The sequence below is a fragment of the Schistocerca nitens genome, chromosome 3, assembly GCF_023898315.1.
Source record: "Schistocerca nitens isolate TAMUIC-IGC-003100 chromosome 3, iqSchNite1.1, whole genome shotgun sequence".
Classification (NCBI taxonomy): domain Eukaryota; kingdom Metazoa; phylum Arthropoda; class Insecta; order Orthoptera; family Acrididae; genus Schistocerca; species Schistocerca nitens.
The window spans coordinates 854,010,895-854,036,596 of NC_064616.1; the positions used below are offsets into that span (position 1 = coordinate 854,010,895).

General features: G+C 41.8%; 1 protein-coding gene across 1 annotated transcript in view; it reads right to left on the minus strand.

Moving 5' to 3' along the window:
* LOC126249451 (uncharacterized) overlaps window positions 1-25,322 on the minus strand; it is a 243,854-nt gene extending 218,532 nt beyond the window's left edge. Inside the window, exon 1 of the mRNA XM_049951105.1 lies at window positions 24,622-25,322. The gene's annotated coding sequence lies outside the window, so the exon portion shown is untranslated. The remainder of the gene's footprint in view (window positions 1-24,621) is intronic.
* Window positions 25,323-25,702: the final 380 nt, after the last annotated feature.

The following is a 25,702-nucleotide window of genomic DNA, read 5'->3' on the forward strand; positions in this document are numbered from 1 at the left end:
TCAAGATTGTAGGGCATAACAGTTCTAACCAAGCCCGTGTTGTTTATATACAATTTTTGTTTCTTTGGGGACGAGAAATTTCTGGGAAAGCTTATTGTAATCAATGAAAACTTCAGTTCATATTGAGGCTTTATAATCATGGTCCATTTATTCTAATTTAGTTTCTTTCCTTCGATTCCTCCAGCCGTCTTGGGATATTTCAACGTTATCATGAAAAGCTTAGTCAATACTCCGTTAATTTTCACCCTGTTGTCAACAAATCGCTAGTCTGGTACCAAAAAGGTGACAAAACCACACATCGTATGCTAATACTTCGATTCCAGTGCAACATTTGTAAACTGATGCAATTATAGATGATAAGACATGTGTTATGCCACGGTTATAAGTAGCTATTTTTACTTTAAAAGAAACAGACCATATTTCGATAAAAAAAACGAGCGCTACACCCTCGTCTTACAAGTTCTGTATTGTCGTAGGCTATGTGCTAGGCCTCAAGGGAATAAGCAGTACATTTATTGTAAATGTAGCGATTAATAAATTGTGTTACATTAAGAAAATCCAAGAGACAAACATCGGTATTATATAGCTGGAAACAATGTTAATATATTCATTAAAATCCTAGAATCAAATAATAATTATCCTTCCCCAATATTACCCTGGTATGTTTTAGTCGTGTCAACTCGATCGAAAATTGCATACTAAAGGAAATGTTCGCGCGAATTATCTCATAGAACAATGGTAAAGCACGAATGTGTACTAGGCAACTTATTCGGAAAATAATATTGCATTAATTACTAACTGATCATACCTGCGAACAAACGCTTCCTTTAATCATCAGTTCTTCGATCTGATGTTGCAATGACATACCCTGGAAGCCTCCGACTCTTAGTTTGTGTCTTGAGAAACTTTTGTTCCTGGAAATTCTTTGTTAACGTCCTTTTCGTCATTTCTGCCTGTTAGTATTACGGGCGGGATTCCAGTTGCAGTGACAATTTTGAGAACACAGCCAGCATGGAAACCTCTACAAGACAGTAAGCGCACAGCGTCTAAAATTTTGTGACTAAACAAGATACGGAAATAAGAGGACTCACTCTATTTTTCAATGTTTGTCATTTATAATTATAATGGCTTCTTCGATCCTCTATGACGATTTAGCAGTCGGGATTTGGGGACAAACTATATGCCACTGATTGGCCCCAATACTTCAGAGCGCAAAGTCGATTAGGTATGAAGGGAAACAAGGAAAATTGTAGCGGATAGAGGTTTCAGTGGGCTGAGCGTAAATTTAATAGTCCAGTAAAATGGAACCTATTCGAATACAAGTAGGTCTCTCTTTTCCAGAGCGCATTACGTGAAGACTGGCGCGCATATTCAACACGTTACGGTGCTGGTGTGGGGGGGGGGAGTCGCGGAATTTGATGGGTTTGTCAATAACCGCGGCCGCGGCTGCAGACCTACGAACAAACGTGCGCGATTTCTGAGCTAAATGTCAGCTCGAGCTGCAGCATCCGGAAGCTCTACTATGCCCTGCATAATCCAAGAAGCGTGGCTTTCATGTAGAACCACGCGACATGCTCCCCAATGGAAACTATCTATACGAATACGGTTCTAGACATTTTTCAGGAAGATTCTCAGTCGGAAATGTTCAGTACACAGCTTCATGTTGAATTCCATAATATCAAAGCAAAACTTTTTTTGCACAAAGAGCTGATGGCGCCTTGCCTTACGTTGTTTCAAGAAGGCAATACTCAGTCCTACGTCGTAAGGCATAAGTACTTTCGCACATGACACAAAATTTACAGCATTGTGGGCACTGGAAAATTTTATGATGCTGCATATTCAACGAACTTGCGACTTTATGTACGTAGCTGATAACTGAATGGTTACGTATTCTCTCGTCATTTCGTCAGGGGCTTCTTTGTAACAGTTTATTTCAGTAGCGGATATTTACCTCTTCTCCTCTCTGAATTTTAGTACAAATATGTGTCATATTACATATTTATGCAGCACTTATATCCAGCATAAATACAGGAAACATCGGAAAAATTGAAGAAATGTAACTAGTTGCTCGAGGTAATCATCATCAACAACAACAACACAAACTAACTAAACTAAAAAACTAACTCCGTCTGCAGGCCGCAAGCGACCCATCGGGACCATCCGACCGCCGTATCATCCTCAGGTGAGGATGCGGATAGGAGGGGCATGGGGTCAGCACACCGCTCTCCCGGTCGTTATGACGGTTTTCTTTGACCGGAGCCGCTACTATTCGGTCGAGTAGCTCCTCAATTGGCATCACGAGGCTGAGTGCACCCCGAAAAATGGCAACAGCACGTGGCGGCGGGACGGTGACCCATCCAAGCGCCGGCCACGCCCGACAGCGCTTAACGTCGGTGATCTCACGGGAACCGGTGTATCCACTGTGGCAAGGCCGTTGCCACAACAACACAAACGCAGAAATAATTGCGCGAAATAATTGATCAGTACAAAGTCAACATTTTTCGTTTATTTTCATAAAAACGCAATGTTTCCCTGTGATTGAACAGTCAAATAAATTATGTTCTGACAGGTACCGGTAAGTTCGTACACATTTGAACCGATTACTGTCAATTGCTCTGTCCTGGAAAAATTGTTTCGGGCGTGACGGTAAAGATGCATCAGTTTCATTTACTGTTTAGATCACCGAATGGGTGAAATGAAGAGCACAAACATACTTTTACCTTTTACTCTGACGTTACTGCAAATAGCCTGCCTATTGAGGAGTTCCTCAACGTAATTGTCTACGTTCTGTGGCTTGGTTTCGATAACACTTACAAGAAAAATAAATGCTTCTTTTCCTTCGCATTTCTTAATGCCTGAGAGATAAAAATAAGATCATCAATTGAAATTAACATGAAAAATATCCCACGCAGGTTTCAATATTACCTTCCTATTTAGTGTTTAGGGAACCATGAAACGTTTGTTACAAACAATCCTCGATGTTTATTTTTCAGATAATGTGTGACTATGAGTAAATAATCACAAATACAGCCACAAAGCTGAAGCAGCAACCATGGAGCGAAAGTTGATAGTTTGGCCTTAAACTCGCACATTTTGTTTAGTGGTTAGTTACTCTTGCAGAGCGAATGATTTTCGCGTAAGCCACGAAACGGGAAGCTTTTGCTTCGGAAGAATTTGGACACACACTGGAGCATACTGTTGAAAGAATATGCTATTATATGAAGGTCTACATATTTATTATTTACGTCAAAAACACGCAAAGGCACTCACATGTGTCACAGAAATATGGAAAAAAGCGTTCGCGGTGGATAAAGACGATTGCTGAATGACAATCTTCATTGAATGTTTTCATGTTAGCGAAGAAAAGACTTCTCTAATGATCTCATAAATTCATTTATGGCTTCGGGTCTGCGGTGTGTACAGAAACAAAACGGGACGTAGAGACAAGAGGAAGAGTCTTACAAGAACTTTCAAAATGGTTCAAATGGCTCTAAGCACTATGGGACTTAACATCTGAGGTCATCAGTCCCCTAGACTTAGAACTACTTAAACCTAACGACATCATACATATCCATTCCCGAGGCAGGATTCGAACCTACGACCGTAGCAGCAGTGCGGTTCCAGACTGAAGCGCCTAGAACCGCTCGGCCACATTGGCCGGCCTTACAAGAACTAAAATGGTCTGTTCAGTTGGATCACTGGTCCTATTCGAGTTGTTCAATACAATCTGGCAGTTAATTTTTTATAATACGGTTGTGACATATTGTTGTATTGTTGGTTTTATGTGTAACATATATATGGTAACTGTTCTTTTCAACTTCGCGAGTATAACAGCTGTGCGAGTTACTACATGTTCATCTCGAAGAACGACTAACACATGCAGAATAATACACTGAGTTGAAATTTATCTTTCGCGTACAAAAATCGTCATCTACGATCTGTATAATTCCGTAGGAGGCGTCGTCTCACCTTTGTCACAGCTCGAAAGTTATGTGAAATGTTTAATCTGGAAGACACTCAGGTTTCAATAAATACGGCTGGCCGTTGTGGCCAAGCGGTTCCAGGCGCTTCAGTCCGGAACCGCGCTGCTGCTACGGTCGCAGGTTCGAATCCTGCCTCGGGCATGAATCGGTGTGATGTCCTTAGGTTAGTTAGGTTTAAGTAGTTCTAAGTCTAGGGGACTGATGACCTCAGATGTTAAGTCCCATAGTGCTCAGAGCCATTTGAACCGATAAATACGTTTAGGGAAAAAGCTACTCCGCTGTTTGCGAATGTTGTCGAATACCTTAAAGAACTCCACTGTAACTTTTATTACATGCTATTCACTCTGCATAGGAATGAATCTGGAGTTATATTGGTAAACTAGAGTGGCAAGTCCAACAAAGATTCTGCTCGTACTTAAATACTATATTATGCAAGGCGGGAACTTTCTTACGAAGAAAATCAAATCAACGGGAATTAATTCCATCGAACTGATTCTGTCCTGAGACACACCATGAAATATTTCCGTTCAGTGTTCCAAATGGGTTCAAATGGCTCTGAGCACTATGGGACTCAACTTCTGAGGTCATTAGTCCCCTAGAACGTAGAACTACTTAAACCTAACTAACCTAAGGACATCACAAACATCCATGCCCGAGGCAGGATTCGAACCTGCGACCGTAGCAGTCTTGCGGTTCCAGACTGCAGCGCCTTTAACCGCACGGCCACTTCGCAGTGTTCCAGTACCATCTAAATTACATATAAAACGAGTTCAAAATTATGGACATCTGTTTGGGAGGTTATGATGCTGTAACTTTTTGAGATTTAAGGAATGATTTTTCATTAGTTGGGACACGCAGTCACATCAAACCAACGTCATAAGAACGTGATGAAAACTGTGTAAGGCCAAAACTTCCACGCTCCGTTGAACATTCTACATACTGTATCGCGATAACGTACGGACACCTATTATAAACATTGTTTCCGAATTTGTTTTCCGAAAAGCTTTGTGAAACGTGTTATTTAGAAACCAGGTAATGAAGCTGTGCCTAAGTTCCACATTTCTTTCATTTTGAAATAAACTTTACGAGAGACATTTTTCATCAATAGAAAAAAAAACACAGAAGACTTTGGGGACTATTCTGAAGAATCACTTAAGGGCTAAATATTTCAAGACTCTTTTGGATGGTGAACTTGTAAGACTTTAAGAAAGGCCATCACCACTAGCGGCGAGCCCCGGCACTGCCGGAGCAAGCGGTGGCCGCGCTCGCCGGCGTGCAGATCCTGGAGAGGCGCGGGCTCGCAGCGTTCGCCAATATTTACTTAGCGCAGGCGGTCAGCTGTCGCTGGAAAACGCCAGCGAATGTCGCGGAATCCGCGAGCAGTTTGCAGGTCGCCTGTAATTGCGGTCGCGCGTCGTCCTATTGAAATATGTAGCGCGCGGCGGCGGACGGCGCGGGCAGGAACTGGGCCGAGCTTCGAGAATTAATCTGGCGTTTGTTTCCTCTGCCCCCTTCCGGCTCCTTCTCCCTTTCTCTCCGTAATTCACTTATCCGTAAAACAACGAAGAAGCGATAACACTGTGTGAGCGCCCACGCGCAACAGGAAATTTGACTCAACGATACGCCGCCAGCTGCGACGCGCAGCCACAGGCGTCAAACGCCAAAATACAAAATGTTTCTCGATCCGCTATTTTAAAATTATTTAAATACGTTTATCGATAATAACACTCGTTAAGTTAGCAGATGCTACAGTCACGGGTATAAAACCAAACCAATGTCGATCCTGCGGTATGCAACGTGACTTTATCACTTCCGTCATTGTCAAAAAGGGAAATGTAACAGTTTGGCCAATTTTTTCCGACAGTATGCCTGCGGTTCGTTATCGTGAACTTTAGTACGCGTAACACGTAGTCTGCTCTGTGCCCACAGAGAGGCGTAGTTAGCGGACTTGGGAATACCGAAAGGGTGTCGCGAAATGTAGCCCTTTGTTATAGTGCTAAAAGCTGCCGATATAACGTTTTCATCAACTGCTAGAGCACTGGGAAAGTTTTTAGTCACGAACTTACTTTTTTTATTACGTTTAAATCGATTCGTCTGCAAAATTCCCTGACGACAATTTTTATACATGAAGAAGTCTTTAAACTATGAAAAGTATTTGTTCAAAAAGAATGAAGGCCTAAAACTCGACAAATTTTGCAGTCCTGTGTGATACTGTAAGTGCTCGTCATATTTCTGGGTTAACAGTCAAACAGAGAGAGAGAAAAAAAATTCGGGATACAAGGTGGTTTTCTTTGTAGATTTGAAGCGTTCTGATTGTTGCCTGCATACATACAAGAGATATCCTCCACATCTTTTGCAAACTCGCTCATAGGTAGCACTCTACTGCACCACCGCCTCTGCGCTCTACAACTTCTTTTCATTACGAGAATAGAAACAGTCCTTCAGTAAAAACCGCGCCCATGTGACATAGTAACAATACCGTATTCGCTGCCGAATTCACCGAGGAGAAGCGTTAAGCTAATATCACAGCTGCTTTCTCATTGTGAAGACTTCTACGATTTACAGATGACGCTTCTGTATGGCGAGTAAGAAAAGTAAGCTGCTGCTTCAAACAAATGGTTAGTACCAACAAATCCCACAGTATATCCTAGTCGATTTAAAATTTGAAACACTAATGTTTTTTCTTTTATCTGAATATAAACCAGCAGGAAAGGATGCTTTTCTATAGAAGAAAATGGACGGCACATCGTACTATGAAGCTAAAATATGAACTGTCGTCATCGCACGCTCTGTCTGTTCTACTATCTGATAATATTTCGCTGTAATTAATTTCTGTTACAGGTTTACAGTCACTATAAGGATTACCGTTTTCCCTTACTGTCTTTCGGTGAGTGCTGAGGAGGTTTTTCGGCAAGACCACACAGGTCATTTAGCCCTTCTTAACAAAACTTCAGCTAGTACTTTGTCTTTACGACCATACTGAAAACACGATAATAAATCTTAATACAATACAAATAAAGAGACTGATCACGACAACTTAAACACATATGAATAGCTTTCTGCAAATCATTGGAACCTTCGAGGAATCTAATTCTGTTACTGTGTTAACGAACAAAGCTTCCGCGTCGAAATCTTTGCACTTCCAGATGGTATCACGCTAAATTATCCAAGATAACTTGGAAACAGACATGTATGTTCATAATCCATCTCTACCATCATCATCTTAACATACCATAAGCCGACTGGTCCACAAACTCTGAGATAGGCAGCTTGAGACGGACTCATCCGTAGCATCGTTTTAGCCAGTTTCAAGTCAAAATGTGACGCCGTTTCCCATTAGTGGTAGTCAATTAGATACGAATAAACGTGGTCTTCTGTTTTATCGTTACACGTCAGCACGGTTACTGTAATGTTCCGAGATCAGACTTGGCTGGACGCCATCATACCGCGCGAAGAAATCTTTGTCTCCAACCCGTGGAAGGCCCGCTACAGCCAATCTGGATGTGGTAAGTGCTTTTAAGTAAGGTCACAAACGTAGTTCATTGTTTCGCAGTGACGGTCTCCGTACCGTTCGTTGACAATGGGCCGACTGTTGACAAAAATGTTCCATTATTCATTAGTACTCGGTTTGTTCTTCTTGCGTATACAGAGGATATGTAGCACGGAATGAGACCGCAGCTCACCTTCGTTCCGAGAATTGTGCCGATTGTACTTAATATTGGATGTACTATCAGAAACAGCTCTGAATTTGTTCCCGCCTATAAATAAAACCGGAAATCAAAAGCTGCAGTAATGTGGGAAACGTTAAATACATACTAGATCAAGTCCGGCGAAAGTAAACAGAACTGTAGGTCTCCTTTTGAGCCGCTATATGACTGAGCGAGAAATTTGACTAGCAATTGTTGGGTATAGGTTTACACACGGGTACCGTCAGAAGTACCCCACGGAAGTGTGATAGGACCGGCCTTGTTCTTCATACACATAAACGATCTGACGGTTAAGGTGAGCAGCAATTTGCGACTTTTTGCTGATGACACTGTAGTATACGTAAAATCATAGTCGTTGAGTGACTGCAGAGGCATGGATGACGTAGAAAGAATTTCTGTTTGGTGTGACGAGTGGCAGATTGCTCTGAATGTAGAAAAATGTTAGTTAATGCAGAAGAGTAGGAAAAACAATCCTGGCATGCTTGAACATAATATTAGAGGCAGGCTGCCTGACAAAGACAAGGCGATTAAATATCTAGGCGTGATGTTGTAAAGCGATATGAAATGGAACGAACTCGTAAGGATGATAGTAGGGAAGACGATTGGCCGACTTCGCTTCATTGGGAGAATTTTAAGTAATGTGTAGTTTATTTATAAAGGAGACCGCTTATTGAAACCCCCATTTTTGAGTACTCCTCAAGCGTTTGGGATCTCCAATAGTTCGGATTAAAGGGCGATATCGATGCATTTCACAGACTTGCTGCTACATATTTTACTAATAGGTTCGATCAATACGTGATCATTACGGAAACGCCCCGTAAACTCATATGGAAGGAAGACGGAGTTCTTTTTGCAAAACACTACTGTGAACGTTTAGAGTATCGGCATTTGAGATTGCCACCAGAACGATTCTACTGCCACCAATATGTCTCTAAGAAACGAGATAAAGAGAAATTAGGGCTCGCATGGAGACATATAGACAGTCCTTTTTCTTCGCTCCCCTTGCAAATGGAACGCGAAAGGGAATGGCTAGTAGTGGTACAAGGTATCCTCCCCCATGGATCGTATAGTTGGTTATGGTTTATGTATGTAGATGGAGATGAAGTATTGCGATCGTTTAACAAATAATAATCGAAATAACAAATACAGAGGGCGTGCATGCCTTTGTTGTTATCGCACCATTGTAGAACTTATTAAACAACAAAGTGGAATACAAATTATATTTCTGGAAGCAAAGCTACAGGTTAAACCAACTCATACGACATTTGCAATGAGAATGAAATGAATAAAAGTATTAGATCTGTATCGTTTACTGAAGTGGATAAATCAAATGAGGAACATGCCAAGTGAAATTCACTGTGAGGGCACACAACTTAAGAAAAGAAAATTCCTTTTTAAGGATCATACTGCAGTCTGCCACGTTGCTGGAAGTCATCCGTTAGTTTTAGACAATGTCTATTAACATCTCGTTGTATAATATGTCAGAGCGTACAGATTACGTAGCTGTGTTTCATGAAACAAAAATATACATAGTACTCACACGCTCAAGTAAGCTGTGCACCATAATGTGTTTGTTGTTCTCGGTATCCAAAACCGTAACATTACTTCCAAAAGCAAATATTTCGTTAAATGGAAATTCACTAAGATATGTATATCAAATAACGGCTTATCTCTCAGAGCTTCTTGATCCTCGCATTTTAAGGACCGTTTTTTGATCGTTGTCTTGTGATGTTGGTATGATCTTCTAGTTATACCATGTTTCCGGCCGCACCATATTTCCGAAGTTGATGAATCAACTCTTGCGTATTAGCTTACTGGTCGTTGGAAGGAAGGAAGATTATGCCAACGTCCTGTCGACTGTGACGTCATTAGAGATGGAATACAACCTCAAATTGAATAAGGATGGAGAAGAAAATCAGTCGTGTACTTTCCAAGAGAACCATCTCGAACGATCTCGAAGTCAAAAATAGTATTTCCTGATATGCAAAAACCATGTCAAAAAGATGCGATGTAATGAAGCCAGGGAAAAGCAAATGTTCGTTAAGGGTTTGAACCGAACCCCCTCTTTCATAATGCGAGTCCAGTGCCTCACGAGTGTTCGGAAGTTGCCGCTAGTTTAGAACTGTGGAATACAGAGGAGTTGCGGGCACCCCAGTCACTTCCAAAATTTGCCTTACACTTCCCGGCGAACTCTTACGAATCCAAAGAAGACTGTACATCTACGGATGTCCCCGGAAAGACGAGGATCGGCTGAACCTTAACAAATTTTGCCCCCGAGGGAGAGCAGTTTGATGCGGAGCGTCCTGCGGTTAGAATCGATCCCAGTTTCAAGGGCGCACCGTTTTCGACTGTTCGCGGGACAGCGTGGCCTATCACGAACGAGTCCACCGCGCAAATTTCTCTAACTGGCAGTGCGACCGACACCTTCCGCCGACGACCTTGGAATTCCAGACTGCAAAATCGGCGACCGATGGAACCGCTGAAGATCTGCCTGGTGGCCAAATGCCGGGCTTTCCGGTACGCACAACAGCCGTCTGTGCTACAATGAAGGTCGTGAATTGGTTGCATCAACATAAATAGAATTTTTCGACTCAGAAGAATTACTCCAACGAATAAGAGAGAGGTACAGGAACACTGTGACCTGAGCGCTTCATTAGGGGGAACTAAATGTTACTTTGTTTCTAACGCGATTTTGCACTTGCTAGGCTTTGATGCTGCAGGAAAATCGGATTACGCTCTTTAAGTGCATTAAGTCAGTTACTAGGAAAGTGATAAAAGCAGAAAGGGCGGCGAGGTGACTGCCATGATAAGCGCCCGTTCGCGCCGATAATCATCTGGAACCTGTCCGCCTCATTTGATAACCATATGCAGCCGGCCGGAGTGTCCAAGCGGTTCTAGGCGCTACAGTCTGGAGCCGCGTGACCGCTACGGTCGCAGGTTCGAATCCTGCCTCGGGCATGGATGTGTGTGCTGTCCTTAGGTTAGTTAGGTTTAAGTGGTTCTAAGTTCTAGGGGACTGATGACCACAGCAGTTAAGTCCCATAGTGTTCAGAGCCATTTGATAACCATATGCGAACCGCAAAAACTACACAGTGATCAAAATAGTGCCGTTAGCGCCTGTAACTTGTTGTGCGCTTTACGCGGACGACCTCGTTTATCTATGGCACATTCGAAGCTGACAACGAAGCTCAGCGATTCGTCACCTTCCGTGTTAGGTGTGTGTGCGTGCAAGAAGCAAAGTACGTAAGTAGTGTCCCACCAGAGCCTGCGCTGCGAGCTGCATCCGCCAAGTCTTCGCTAACTCCCCTGCTGGAAAGAAGGGTACGAAAATTTCTGCCGAGCAATTAGTCTTTTTATCGAGAATGCGCCAATACGTTAGTTCGCAATTACGACGTCGGCGTTAAGCCGTTCTTAGCGCTCGTTCCGTGGAGGACGTCCTAACCGCTTTTGAAGTCATGGCGGGTACTTTGGAAACGCAGGCAGCTACTGAGGAATCGGTGACGGTCGTGTTCTCCATACTGAGAGTCTAGTCCGATTTACATGTCGCTGACAAAGCTGGGAGTCCGTTAGAATTTAGCTGCTTCGAGCGAGTAAAACAGTGGTAGTTTCTGATTATATGAGATTACTCTTTTACGCTGTGTTAAGAAAACTGGAAAGCGTATACGAAATTCACAGGCTTGGTTAATGTCACAAAAATATCTGTTAGTTGTAGACAAGTAGCAATTTTTTGCCAAATCTATCAGCTGTGTTTGATTGACACTGAGACAAAGAAACTGTTGATTTCGGAGCAAGAATTTGTAAGATGTGGTGTATTCAATAAAAATTCGGAAAACTGACATTCAGAAATTTCTTCTGAAATACCGAAACGGCTGTTTCTCAGCAGCTTAACAGGGACGTACTTCCGTTCAGGTTCTAAGCAGGTGATCAGATTTTCACTTCATGTGCATCACAACGGCAAGAAACTGACCTAGACATTGTAAACCGTTAAGTCTCTTCAACATCCGAAACAATATAATGTACCCCCGAAAACCACGCGGTGTACTGTGAAATTGCACTCCGATAATTATATTTCAAGATTCTTTTCCATACACTCAAATTTAAAGAGCCACACCTTTGAAATGAGGAAATAACCATCTGGCTCAGTGAAAGCAGACAAGTAAGTGCTCACATAAGATACTTGTGTTAATTAGCGCAGGAGGATGTGACGGCATAGCGACATCGCCCTGGGGGGGTACATATGTGAACACATTTCAGAATTACTTCGAAATAGCGCGCGAGAATGTATGTGTGTGTGTGTGTGTGTGTGCGCTACCAATTCGACAGGGCAGACAATAACATGTCCCTACTCCCCGAATCTACTAATGGTGTCACGATACAAAATGAGGCTTTGTGTCTCTAGACCGTGAAATATATCCGGCAATACGTTTATGCCACACAACAGTAATTTCTCCGAAAACAGCTCTGTACGCCGAAGTCGTGCCGTAACCTGTCAACCTAGCTAGAGACAAGATTCAGAACGGATGCGATACGTAGGGTCGCGAGAACAATGCCAATACTTGCTGTACTGTGGAAATATTCACGCAATGCAAATTCTAGCGGTGGGAGCTTCAATGAGAACCAAGGGAACTGGCGACTCAGAAGCTCATAACCGGAACAACTGAGAGCCTTTCCTAAGTGAGTCAATCAGCAGTGCTACAACTATTTAAGTATGTCTGACTTCTGCCTATTTTGATAGACCTTGTGTTTCAAGTTCAAACTTTTGGTTTTTGTACAGTACAAAAAAATGGTTCAAATGGCTCTGAGCACTATGGGACTCAACTGCTGAGGTCATCAGTCCCCTAGAACTTAGAACTAGTTAAACCTAACTAACCTAAGGACATCACAAACATCCATGCCCGAGGCAGGATTCGAACCTGCGACCGTAGCGGTCTTGCGGTTCCAGACTGCAGCGCCTTTAACCGCACGGCCACTTCGGCCGGCTGTACAGTACACTGAGCCAAATCTTTCATAACCTTTTTCCACTGTTCTCGACCATTTTCGCCACTTATCTAATACTACGCCACAGAGGCGTACAAAATTCCGTTTGTCGTCTCACACAGATTGCGAAGTCGCAGAGAAGGCTCTAGCAGAAGATCTTGCACAATCTGAGACACAATGTCTGAAGCAGTCGCAGCAGTGACAGCAATATTCTGCAGCTCTCTGCCGATCACTGAAAACGTGTAAAAAAGAAAAAACTCTCGATTGTTGCACTTTCTTCTTTATTGCGAAATCCAATCATGCTAAACAATGTAACAGAAAACATCGAGACGATGGTAGGTATTTCGACGTGGTCTCAAACTTGAAAATGTTTCGCTGTGCTGAGGAGTTCGGGACTGCTCCATAACAAAAAATTTAGGCTGCGTCTAACGTCGCACAGAACAGGCGGTTGCGGGCAAGTGAAAACGGCTGCGTTTCATTAATCATTCACAAAAGCCACCGAAAGCAAAGCCGACACCCGCGAGAGAAAGGCCACGGAAGGGGGACACGGGCGCCCACCTGCGCGATAATCAAATATCCCAAACGGCCGGCCGATCCTCATTACGCCTCGCCTCACAACTTATAATTTTGGGAAATATCCATGTATCGAAGGCCGGTCTCTTTCCCCGTTTAGGTGCCCGCGGAGCTGGCAAGAGCTACCTACACACACACACACACACACACACACACACACACGGTCTTCTTGTCGTGTAATGAGGCTTGGCCGACGCAAAGGTAAAATGAGAGGTTGGTGGGAGGGAGAGAAAAAGAGAGGGAGAGAGAGAGGAGAGCAAGAGGATGTAGAGAAATCGGTGCTTTCACTGGTTCGCTCATCAAAGAGTACATGTAGAAGTAGTGAATGCGGCGACACTGCGTTAAGTTGTGCAGAAGAGTGACACACATATTCCGTTTATACGGGATTCTGCAAATTAAAAAAGAAAAAGAAAGCTGAATCCGTTATCATTGCCCTACGGTTTTACTACAGAGTAAGTGACGCTCCTGAGAAATGACTTGACCGTAGTGTTATCTATTTCCGTGTATATGTAGTGGCACCTGCTCTCTCTAGCTGCTGAGGAGGAAAGCCCATTGTTTACCGTCGTAACACATGCTGCGACGGCACCGGTCGCCCTCGCCGGTCGCCCTCTGCGAGTGACGCACTTTTGTAGTTGTGTTCCTACCGCTCCGACTGTGCTCTCTGAATTCAATGACGAGCCGAGCTGGAGAATGCTCTAGTAGAATTCCTACGTAAAGGTACAATGCAACAGAACGATCATCCTGCCTACATCTCTGGAATGTCTTCCACGGCTGTATTTTCTTTCTGGTTTTGTGATTTTGCGTATAAAGAGAAGATGCAGGTGTAACTGGCAAACGTATTGGTGCTAGACATGTAATCTGCCTCTTTGGCGACTAAGACAGGTTCTTTTCTGCTAAATTACGTCACAAAAAGTCAAAAAACCCACTTAAGGTTTTTTTCCTCTCCTACACTTGTTTCCTCTCATTAACGTTTCATCGAACACGTTTTTAAACGATCAGGTTCCACTTGTCACAGAACTACTTGAAATCCGCCAACTTTTTGGAGTTAAGTCTCATTTAACTATACGCAAAGTCGACTCGAATTCACATTATTCCGAAACTCTGCATGTGCCATACTGCGAGTGACTCCTGTACTGGCCGAAACATGTTCAGGTATTGGAATAAGCAAAATCCAGTGTGTCGTATTTTTACATATCGTGAGTCCGAAGAAAGGAAGGTAAACTGCACGTATGGTAACTCTCGTTTAGCTGCTTTCAGCACGCGAAGAGTGTTACTGCCTGCCATACACCTCAGTGACAAAAATATCTGACTAAGTGGCTGCCAAATGTTTTACCACTTCAAGGTATGCTGGCAATGAGTACTTTATCCAAGCCTCTGGTGCGACCTGACTGTTCTATTAATACTTAAAGAAAGACGTAGACAAAAACAAATCCAGTAGTCGTACACACAGTGATTACTCCTCCAGGCGAAGTGTGGCCGAAATAAAAGTGAAAAAGAGTTTCAAATAAATTTGCTTAAATGATAATTATAGTATTGGTTGTTTGGCAGGAAAATATTCACTAACGGATTCACTTAGAAAAAAATTGACTTTAGCATAAATAATAACGAAGAGAAACACTATCAGTTTCCACAGTTCGTCGGGTTACAACCACTAAAAATGAATGTTGAATTAGACACTGAAACAGCCAATACAACATACCTTCTTTTCGGACCGTGTAGCACCATAGGCAAACCTTCTGATTAATATTCGTTTTCCTGTTAGAGACAAAAATATGTTATTTCAATACCCATAAAACTAATTGAAACGATCTGTTTGAATTAACGAGAACTGCCATTTTACGAAACGAATGATTCTGCAGGCAGTTATACATGAATACTTTGGCGTGTCAGTACATCAATCTAATAAAAAGATATAACACTGCAAGATTCCATAAAAGCCTCTTTAAAACTACGATTTGAACCGCGAATCTTTTTATGGTTGTCATGGACTGAGATGTCATATTTATATATAAGGCTTGTCGATTTCACTATTTTTCCCACTTTCGTAAGAAGTGAGAGTCAACTGGTAGTTGTGTACATATCTGAGACCACTTTCTTCTTACCAACTTGAGTCAAAATGGAAAATTACTCGTTTGGATAAGGATAGAAGAAGCAAAGGAAATACTTTTTTTGCGGTACACTCGTTCGTTCCTGTTCTAAACGAAGGACGTTTTTCAACAAAAACGAAGTCTAGAAAAGCTTCCGGGCTCCTCTCACAGACAGACATAGGCAAAACATTTTGCAGACCTTTTACGTTATGAACTAAGAATCTATTTAGGCAAAATATTATCAACAAGCATTTCAGCGTGGCGTTCTATTAAAGAAAATCAGCCTTACGTAAATTGCAGTTGAATCTACTAAAGATAACGTGATCTTAAATTAAATGCGGGAAGAAAAATTGAGATCAGTACTAGGTTCTCATTTTTGGTATTATATATTTTAATCCAGAATGTAGCCGCATTTTATGTTTGTATAAAGAGAATCTGACGTTAGTGTGCTTCATTCCTGAAAAAAAACTGTAGTATTGCAGACAACACTTGTAGATATGCGTTCTTTAATAATAATGACTATTGTTGATAATTGCAAACCAATGTCATTATTACAATAATTACAAACCAATGTTTTATAACAATCAGTGAACACATGGTGTGTTTCTGAGAACAATTTCTTCATGCAGAGTACAACGTCGAGTTTATCTGATTATTGTTTACACAACGTTATGTTACTGCTGTATATATCATGGTGAATTCTTAATCGTTCTGTAAGTTTTTCTATGGATGTTGTAAAGATTACGCTAGTTACCAGCAGATTCAGGAACATTACATTACTGAAACTGACAGGACTCCAGCTATGTGTCCTATAAGATATAAAAGCTGTACCCTCTACGTGAATCTGCCAATAGAAATCGCATTTCTGTACCTTCCACAAAGAAGTGTGTCAACGACGCGAGTGAGGAAATCGGACGGCACAAGTATGTTTGGCACGTAACAACGCACCTTCTGAACGAAAAAATCTGAACGCAAAAAAATGCAGAGTTTTTGATTCTTGACGTTCTCAGTATAACTCTCATGTTGGAAAAAAAATTCAGTATATTCTGCTATTCCCCCCCCCCCCCCCTCAATATACACGTTTTCAAAAGAACATATGAGGTCAGTTCCGAAGCTGCAAGTTATAACCACAAATGCCACCATTGCTACATGTATAATTTCCCGTCTACGTTGTCAGTTCGCGACAAGAACTTTAAGCAATATATATCCAACAAAGCGGCCGAAAATCGCAGGCTCACAGTTCTTGAAATAAGGGTTAGAAAACAAGACTGTGGTACGACGGCTAAGAGCAGCTGTTGTTCTCTCCGGCAAGCACAAAAGAAAAGCAATGACGACGTTAAAATTTGTATTCCCCAGCTGTGGTAAGCGGACATTACTACTCCGACATGTGACCAAGCTCCGTACCGGATTGTGGCAGACCTCAAGTCCTCCACTCTCAAACAAACAGTTCCCTCGTAATAAACTAAGATACTGGCGAGCGCAGAGCTGTACAGTTTATAAGATAAAATATTACTGGCTCATATTTCTCGGTGGATTCTCCGCTAATAGCACCTCTCGATACAGCTACGAGCACTAAATTCTTCTCATTAAACCGACGCGATCTGCTACTTTATTATACTAGACCTCAAGTATGGTCGGTCTTTGCTTAATCTCGAGGAATAAGATTTTAAATATGCAGAAAAATTCCTGTTGCCAAGTAAAATTCGATTTTTATGTATCCAGAGGCCACCTTGCATCCTTGTGATACCAGCCGCTAACCAGTAAGAAACGATGGCTGAGTACTGAAAGAAATGCACCATCTTGCTTACCAGTTAATTAACGCAAAACCATCTCTTTTTATTTACTACGTACGTTTTGCAAATAAATGTTACTGACTTAGACAGGAGTCAGTCAGTAAAACATTTTAATAGGAATTGCGCGAGCAAAATTTTCGCTGTCAGCAGCAAACGAAGGAGTTCTCTAAATAAATGTATGCTATGAATACCGCAAAAAAACAAAAACTTCTTTTCGACTTGTGTTGAAATACTTAAATCGACCTAGTCTAACTTTGATTAAATTCGAAGCGTGTGGATTATAGATATGCAATACCATAGTACATGTATTCTGCAAAATAATACCATCCACAGTTAGTCACTGATTTATCAACGGCATCCTTGTCTCTCAAGATTTTGTCGTGAACTCTGTCACGAGTTGCAAATTCAGAAACAGAACGAGATGGCGCAGTGATTAAGACATTAGACTAATATTCGGGAGGAGATTTTACTGTACAGTCGTTGCCTTAGATGTAAGGATTTACGCGACCGATTTATTTCCTCGTCATTGTAGTAGTCGAGGTTCAGCTCCCTCTGTTAACTACTTTGGCGTCGAATTAAATCCTATCTTTCCCCTTCCTTGATTTTGAAACACAAATTTCAACCACAAACGTCTCAAGAAAAGTCTGTTTCTAAAAGTCAGGTGAAATGTTGTCGATTTTAATTCTTTCACAAACCAAAACCTCGAGAAATAAAACGAATCTGAATAGCTGTTGCAACAATATTTTCTCGCATGAGTGAAAAATGCTACGAAAAAATTTGTAACGGAAAGTAGAGGGCATAAATTTTTATTAAAATCAGCTCATGTCTTTTCCACATCAGTATTTGAAGAAAGTAGGTCAGGAATTAATAAAATAGCTTGCATAACTCTCATCTCGCTGCTAAGCACGCACTTCGACGTTCTTACGGGGCCGTGCTGAAAAGTAATGCCTCCGAATTCTTTTATGTGAAAATCTTAAATCTTTTTAAATAAAATACATGTTATTCGTATTCCACATCTTTGTTCTTCATTTCTACATATTTATTTCTTAATATAGTCACTCTGGCGGCCAGGTCGGGACTGAGTGGAGGATCATCGATGGACCCAAGGCGTCGGATTGTTGCAGATGCAGCGTCGTGTGTGGCCTGGCACTGCTAAGCCGTAGGAGAGGGTGCTCCATTTGTGGACGAACTCTTCGCATTTGAAACTCGGTTACAGCACTCTGTTTTCCACGCACCGACAGTTATGTTACAAAGCGTCATATTATATGGTACAATTCACAGCCCTCTGGCGGCAAAAGGCTGCAAATACGTACACAAGAAGAATAGAGATGTAGAATGTTAATAACGCTAGTTTCATTTTTAAAAAAATTGAGATTTTTCACATAAAAAATTCGAACGCATTACTTTTCAGCACGTCCTCGTACTTAATATTAAAATCTTGGTTCCGCGTGGACTGTGAACGTTTTGGAAAACATTAACATTTATTCACGTATAATTATTGGTCAATATTGTCTGTTGAGCCCGTTTTCAAGTGATAAATGTATACCTACGAACATAAACGACGAAAACAGTTAGCTACATGGACAGTATTTTTGGCAAAGGCGCACGAGATGATACTCCGAGAAATTGCCAATAGATTAGCCACCATGACGATAGGAAAGAGAGAAAATCACACGATATCAACTCATTGACTTACACTTTCCATTACACGACACAATACGAACGCGTCTTCGACTGACATGCAGAAAATACACTATATTCGAGCAAGTCAGTTATAAGAATTTACAAAAGAAAATGTCTTGCGAAAGCGGGAAGGGTTTGGAAACGCCGAAAGCTACAAACCGCCCAATGACTGCTACTTAATTTACAACAACGAATACCTATTTTTTTAAATGCAAGTAATGATTACCAGCAGCACTACTTCGTCAAGGTTTATTTCACAATTTATTTAAGCGCTTTGCCTGTAGCTACCTCTGATGAGGAGAAACTTCTAAGGCAACAGAAGGACGCCGCAGCCGTACAATACCGGAAAGTCTCTACAGTAAAGAAAATTTGCTAACTCGAGGGTCGCTTTGATGGAGAAGACAGTGTGGACCATGCCACCATACTCTGGTAAAATACAATGCCAAAAATGCCTGTGGGTAGAAGTGGGTACTGCCAAATGTTACATCCGTGTGGCAGGACCACGGGACGACGAGTCTGACCAAGTGCGGCATGGTGGGCTCCCAATTCCTGGGCGCGGCCATCTTGGAGGCGATCACGGCATCAGTAAAAACGCCGGCCGCCTGTCCCAACACGTGAACTTGATTTTCGTCGATAGGCTCACGCTCAGTGCGATGATTAAATTTTAATTAAGAATGGTAAACTATTTCACCGACACGGAAATTGCTGTCACGAGGCGGCTAGGGAGCCCGGAGTAGTTCTCGTGTGGAATTCTCTGGCCGTGCCTCCTCACGCATCTCGCTACACGTTCCCGGGTAGACGAGATAGCAGCTTAAAGTCAAGCTTAGTTATATTCTGTGCAGTCACACGGGCACTAGTTGACATGTCGCGTAAATGAATTCTCGAGTCCTGATAATAGGATGCGTGGAGACTTCACAGATGCCAAAAGTGACTCACGGTACATTGCTTTTTTATTTTTATCTTTTTTTAAGTAGATATCTCGTGCTCATTTTTTCGAATGCGAGCACAAAAATGAACTTTTGTTTCTAAGCCAACACGAGAACACCATAAAACCTTCTCCCGTCGAATGACACCTGAAATGCAGAATGAAAGTAGATTCGACAGATACACTTGTTTATCATCCAGTTTAAAACGTGAATATGAAATTAATAACTTAACTGTGGTTCAGTGCTTTCACAGCATCAAAATGTAAGGAAGTAACCCATTACTTCCACATTTTACTGAGCGTCATGTTCGAAGACACACCTTGTTTCTAACGTCAGCGTAGCGAATGCAAGGATTTTCACATGGAATACCGATAAAAAGAACTGCTTTTCGTCAGTGAGTTCTCCTTTGTTTTGGGAACAGGCTTCAAAACTAATACTCTTAAGAATATGATAGCCGTAGGCAAGTGCACGCTTGCAGCCAATAACGCAACATTGCAATACGTGACCCAGGTGTTTCACACAAAAATATACTTAATTCAATATAAAACTGGTGTCCAAATTCATTGTGAATGTGCTGACATGTATTAAAAAATTAATGGAGTTCTTTACACGACACTTAACGTGACGCTATTCCTATTTGCGTTGCAGAACGTAAATAAATTCTCAAAAATTTAAGTAATGAAAAATGACAGTTTCATTTCTGGTTTACTAAAAACTTCTGCTGTTGAGATCTGCAGAAACGTCACTCAAATGAAAATAATAAAGGTGTCATCCATTATTCTGATATGTTGGTTATAAAATAAATGAATTTTCGACGAAGAAGCACGGCGTGTTTAGACCTCAACTTTCAAGCGATACTCACTAAGTCCCCAAGGCTTCTGGGTTTACTCTCATCACGGAACTAGAAAACGATGCAAAACATTCAAAAGGACAGTGAAACGTCATAGCTCGAACGACTTGCTACTCTTTGAGTTTGAATCGTTCACCAGAAAATGCCGGCATAATTATAGTGACCATCGGAAGTGACTAAAATTGTAAGCAAATTTTCGTTTATGAAATGAAAAAAGTAACTGCCTTGTTTACATCGTTTTAACAATACTCTCCCCTAGTACATGCTAAAACTATCGCAAAGGAATGCAGGTACCCTCAATTTTCTGAATCAAGTGCCGTAAGAATTTGGAAAATGTTTCCACAGACTTTGTAATTGAATAAAATAGCAAATACTACGGCACAAATTTGAATTAATGTGTTACTGTGTATAACATTTAAACTAATTATAAGCCACAGTGGTTCACAATACGTTATCACATGAAATTACATGAAGCGTTTTCCAAAAGAAATAACTGCAATACGTTTTTCTTAACGCAAGGCGAACGTAAGTAATTGGAGATTTTCGATTCCATGATGGTATAGATAAATATTACACACAAAGAGACACGGATCATTTTCAGATTCATTTGGCTAAAGGAACAATTGTCGTTAAGGTCAGACTTTACAAATTGTGTAGGCTGAAAGCTTATGTTAACTAGATGAATGACGGCTTCTCTACTATAATTATAAAATTGTTGTTTCATGTCATGTTGCCAGAGAAAGAACAACATGAGATTTCTCTTCCATTTCGATGCGAAAATGAATGAAGTAACGTACAAATTCACCCAAACTGTTATTTTCAAGTCTGGAAAGAATTTCTAAGCACTTATCCCACTATCCAACGGAAGACAGAAGTTTCCAGTGTGTTGCTCTCCTCACACACTCCCACAAGGTTAAAGGATGGGATGCCGTCACATTATACATGGAAAGAGGAACTAGAGAAGACACAATTTATTTGAAAAGTCCTTCTACTGCAAAACTTCCTGCTTCACCAAATTCACATAAAAGGGTGCAGGACGAAAACCAATACTTACTAATTACTTACAGTTACCAATTACTTACAAATCAAAATTGCTCACTGTTTCGCAGCGAGAATCGCGGTGGCAAAATTACGAATATTTGTTTCACTATTCTAAAAAATTACGAATGTATACTTAAAAAAGCGTTCCTTCAATTTTAACAAACAGACTATTTAATCGACGTCATAACGTCAGCTCAAGTTTTTGGTGATCAATGAGTCTCACGTTTTTTCACGTAAAAATCTTCAGAAGAGATCAGTGTCGTTTCGCATATTATGTTAATACTTCAACTGCATAATCGCACTTATTTTTCATTGTTTATAAATTAGGAAAGGTAACGGACAAATTGTAATTCGCCAGGGTAACGAAAATATGAGGACTGCTGTGTTTTCTTACTTCTCATGAGCAATTCCGTGTCCGTTAAAAGTTGGTAAACTATTTAGTCACGACTTTTCAACCATTTCAAATCTTTATTTTAAATAAAAACACGACAGTTTACAGTAAAAATGTTAACATCATACAATTCGACAAAAAGGTCGAAGAAATAAAGCCACAAAATACCTTTCACAGCATACATAATACATTTGGACAGAGTAAAAATACTGTCGCTCTCTTAATGAAATGTTTACAGTAAATAAAAAATGCGGCTTCGTAGCCTCGATCACGAATTCTTCGTAACTGTGTAATATGCGCTAGTGCTAAGTAATTACTATCATACACGCAACATAAACGATATGAAAAATCAGTTTTTATTATGCCAGAACAAGTGACAACGTTGTACGACATAAAACGAATTATGCATAAAATAACTGTTTTATCCTCTTATGTGTTCCGAATATTGAAACATAATTAACATTTATTTTTCGTTATTAATCCATGGGTTTTCTTACTTGACGGCCTAAGACTGTACTGACGTTTATACGGCATTAAAATAAAATATACCTTTACTGAAAGGCGAAAGATTAGTCGTGTCTATTACTTTATCCCCTTCAACGCCGCTATCTTAAAACTCTAAAACGGAAGATGTTCTTATCTACCTTCTCGATGCAATTCTTTGACATGACAGACGAATAAGTAAGGAAAGTAAAAGAATTAAATGATTGTCTCATGAAGCCTTGTTATGTAGTATACAACTTCGCGAATTCACTACCTGACGTAGTTCTTCGGAGAAATGTGGCAACGGATTTCCGTTTTCGTAGGATTTAATGAGATAAATGCAAACAGTGTCTCGATTTAAGAGTACGCAAAACATACGCTTATGACTTATTGCGAGTGTATATAACTTATTGTTAGTGTTATGTACCTCATTTATAGCTGGTTATCGTTTACTTTGTCAAAGAGCCATTGACAACCCTTGCCGTCGGTTTTAGTGACAGTAGCACAAGAAATACGATCTACTTTTTATAAGTCGACTTTGTATACGCGCTTAAAAAAAGGATTCGCGTCGGTTGCCAGGCAGCAAGAATGCCGCGAAAGTAGCGAGGCTGCAACGCATTACCTGACAAGCGGGCGTCGAGGGGGCCGTACTCAAGATGCGGGACCGCCATTGCCTAAGCTCGTGAGCAACACCAATCAATATGTGGATGTAGGCCTACGACGATACAAATTGTGTGCCAGGGGAGCGCCGTTGCCAAATTACGTCGCAAATTGGCGTACGCCGAGCCGGCGTCGCTTCTCCGCGGGCAAAAACAAAATAAAAACAGAAAAAGGGGGGGAGGAAGGGGAGTGAGCGCATGGCGCGCGCGCCGCCCGCCGGCGAAAACACGCCAAATTCGGGGGCGGCGGGGGTGGTCGGCGGCAGCCACGCCGGCCGGCGCGCATTGTTGCAGCCGCACTGTTGCACGCCCGCTCTCGTCGCTTTCCGGCGTTTGCTCTTTTTTCCGCGTGCTACGACTGCCGCCAAAGTACAAACGCCCGGCGGGACCTGCCTCGCGCGTTGCCGTGCATCGCCAACTCCAAACTCGCTACTCCTCTTAACTTTACCCTACACGTATTTTGTGTTTATATTTCTCCCACAATCGAATAAGAGCTTCTTACACCTTCAGCGTCACCAAGACACAGGGCTGCAAATTTATTTTCTTATTCCACTCAAATGTAAAGACTCTCTAAGTCGTGAAACTTCACAGAATATACACACATCCGTTTTTTTTAACTGGACCATATGTCAGTTTTTATTCCAGTTAAAAGTTTTTGAATGTGTTTGATTTCAAAATGGTGCAACTTCAGCTAAATGTCATTTCAATCATCAGTCTTTAGTGATTATTAAATAACAGGACTAAAGAAGTATCGAGCCTTCATATTCACTTCACAATACAAAAACGTGTTATCAGGTTATTGGAAAGAGTTGCGCTTTAAAATATTTTATACGCATGTACTCAACAGGTGTGTTGAAAGTACGCGCCAAGCAAAAACACTCCGAGTCGTGTGATGCGATCGCAAAGTTTTTTATTCGCTCCACGTACACATAAACCAAAGACAATTAAAAGATTCGTATGTATTTATTGGGTTTTCAGTTTATTTTCATATATACTTATGATTTACCATTCTGTAATTTTAAATTCCACTCGACAGATTTTTCAAACATCGTTTGTTCGAGATCTTCTAAAAAACATTACATGCGCTAAAAAATTGATGCAACCCTGTCATGCACAAACACAAACATCAGCTGTTGCTCCCAAAATTTGTTTTTCCTATTGCTATGAAGAATACACACGAAGAGAAGTGTCACTCTAATATAAAGAGTTACCGAAAATTTCCCTGGGTTCCTCTGCAACACGCACACTATCTTTTGTTATCCTCTTACTGATAATTGTTAGCTGTGACAATAAACAACAGAAATGCAAAGTTTGGCAGGGCATATTTACACTCTTCGGTAACACACAGCGTTAAAAATAAAAACAACACTGACATTCGTAGATGTAAACAGTATTAACTGACTACAGACGCAGTTGCAATCGAAACAATGTAGCACGTCGGATTGTTTTGGAAAAGAATGTCACTTACCGACTCGACAGGCTCTCAATTGCTTGACACACAGACGCCTCGCTTCTTCAGACGCTCTGAGGATAGCGGGATTTTCGGACAGGACGCTGAAATTTCGGAGCGAAGCCAAGTTCAAAACCGGGTGTTACTGAGGTACACTACTTCACATGTCACTAATGTCATGTCGCAGTATCATCACAACAACCAGAACTTTAAGGAATCACATACGTCAACACAATACACGTAACAATGCAGCACGCGGACGTGTAACTTTTCGCAAAAAATAGTGATTTGCAAACTGGCGGTTTTCTTAAAAATTGACAGTAGCTTCGCACTGTACGCGACGTACTCCAAAAAGCCTTATTTCACGAAAGGCACTACGATTTTTTCGACAAATTAGAAAAGTCAGTGTATGTCCGGTTCGGTGTGAGGAGGTGTGCAGGCGGCCAGGAGGAGAGACCGACTGCATCTGCGGAGACATCTACTCCCAATAATGCCCCGGACAATCCTTTCTGTTCCTCCTCGTTACCCCTCTAGGCTTGAACTGAGGCAAACACGAAAATCGAGTGAAAAAGCGAGGTCCGTCTCAGTTGGTCCTCCCCCTCCGCGGGTTCTTTTCTTCCAATTCTACCTTTCCCCTTCCTCCGCGCTCCTTTTTTTCTCGCTCCTTTCTAACCCTCCCAGACCATCCGTTCGATCCATAACCGTGCTAAAAACCTTACTCACTCAACCCATTCCAATTTGAAACTGCCAAGTCTCGGGCTGCGCCGGGTGTGAGTGCGCAGGCGCGAGGCATACCGTGGCCCCCCCACCACTGCGCGCACCGCCCCTACCACGCGGCCGACCCGACACAGATCCTTCCTTTCCCCTAAAATCTATCTCTCCCCTCCTTTTTTTGTGCCAGTTTTCACTGGCGCATCACAGATGGCGTTGCGGGGCGCCGCGCCGGCGAACTTCGTGAGCGCTCGGCTTACGTCGGCAACGCTCGGGTCGACACGCGGTGATTCCCCCCACCTAGCCTCCACGCGGCCCGCCCCGCGGGAACCCGCATTCATTCATAGCCTGCCCGCCGGCGCGTCATCGCACGCATTTACGTAACGAA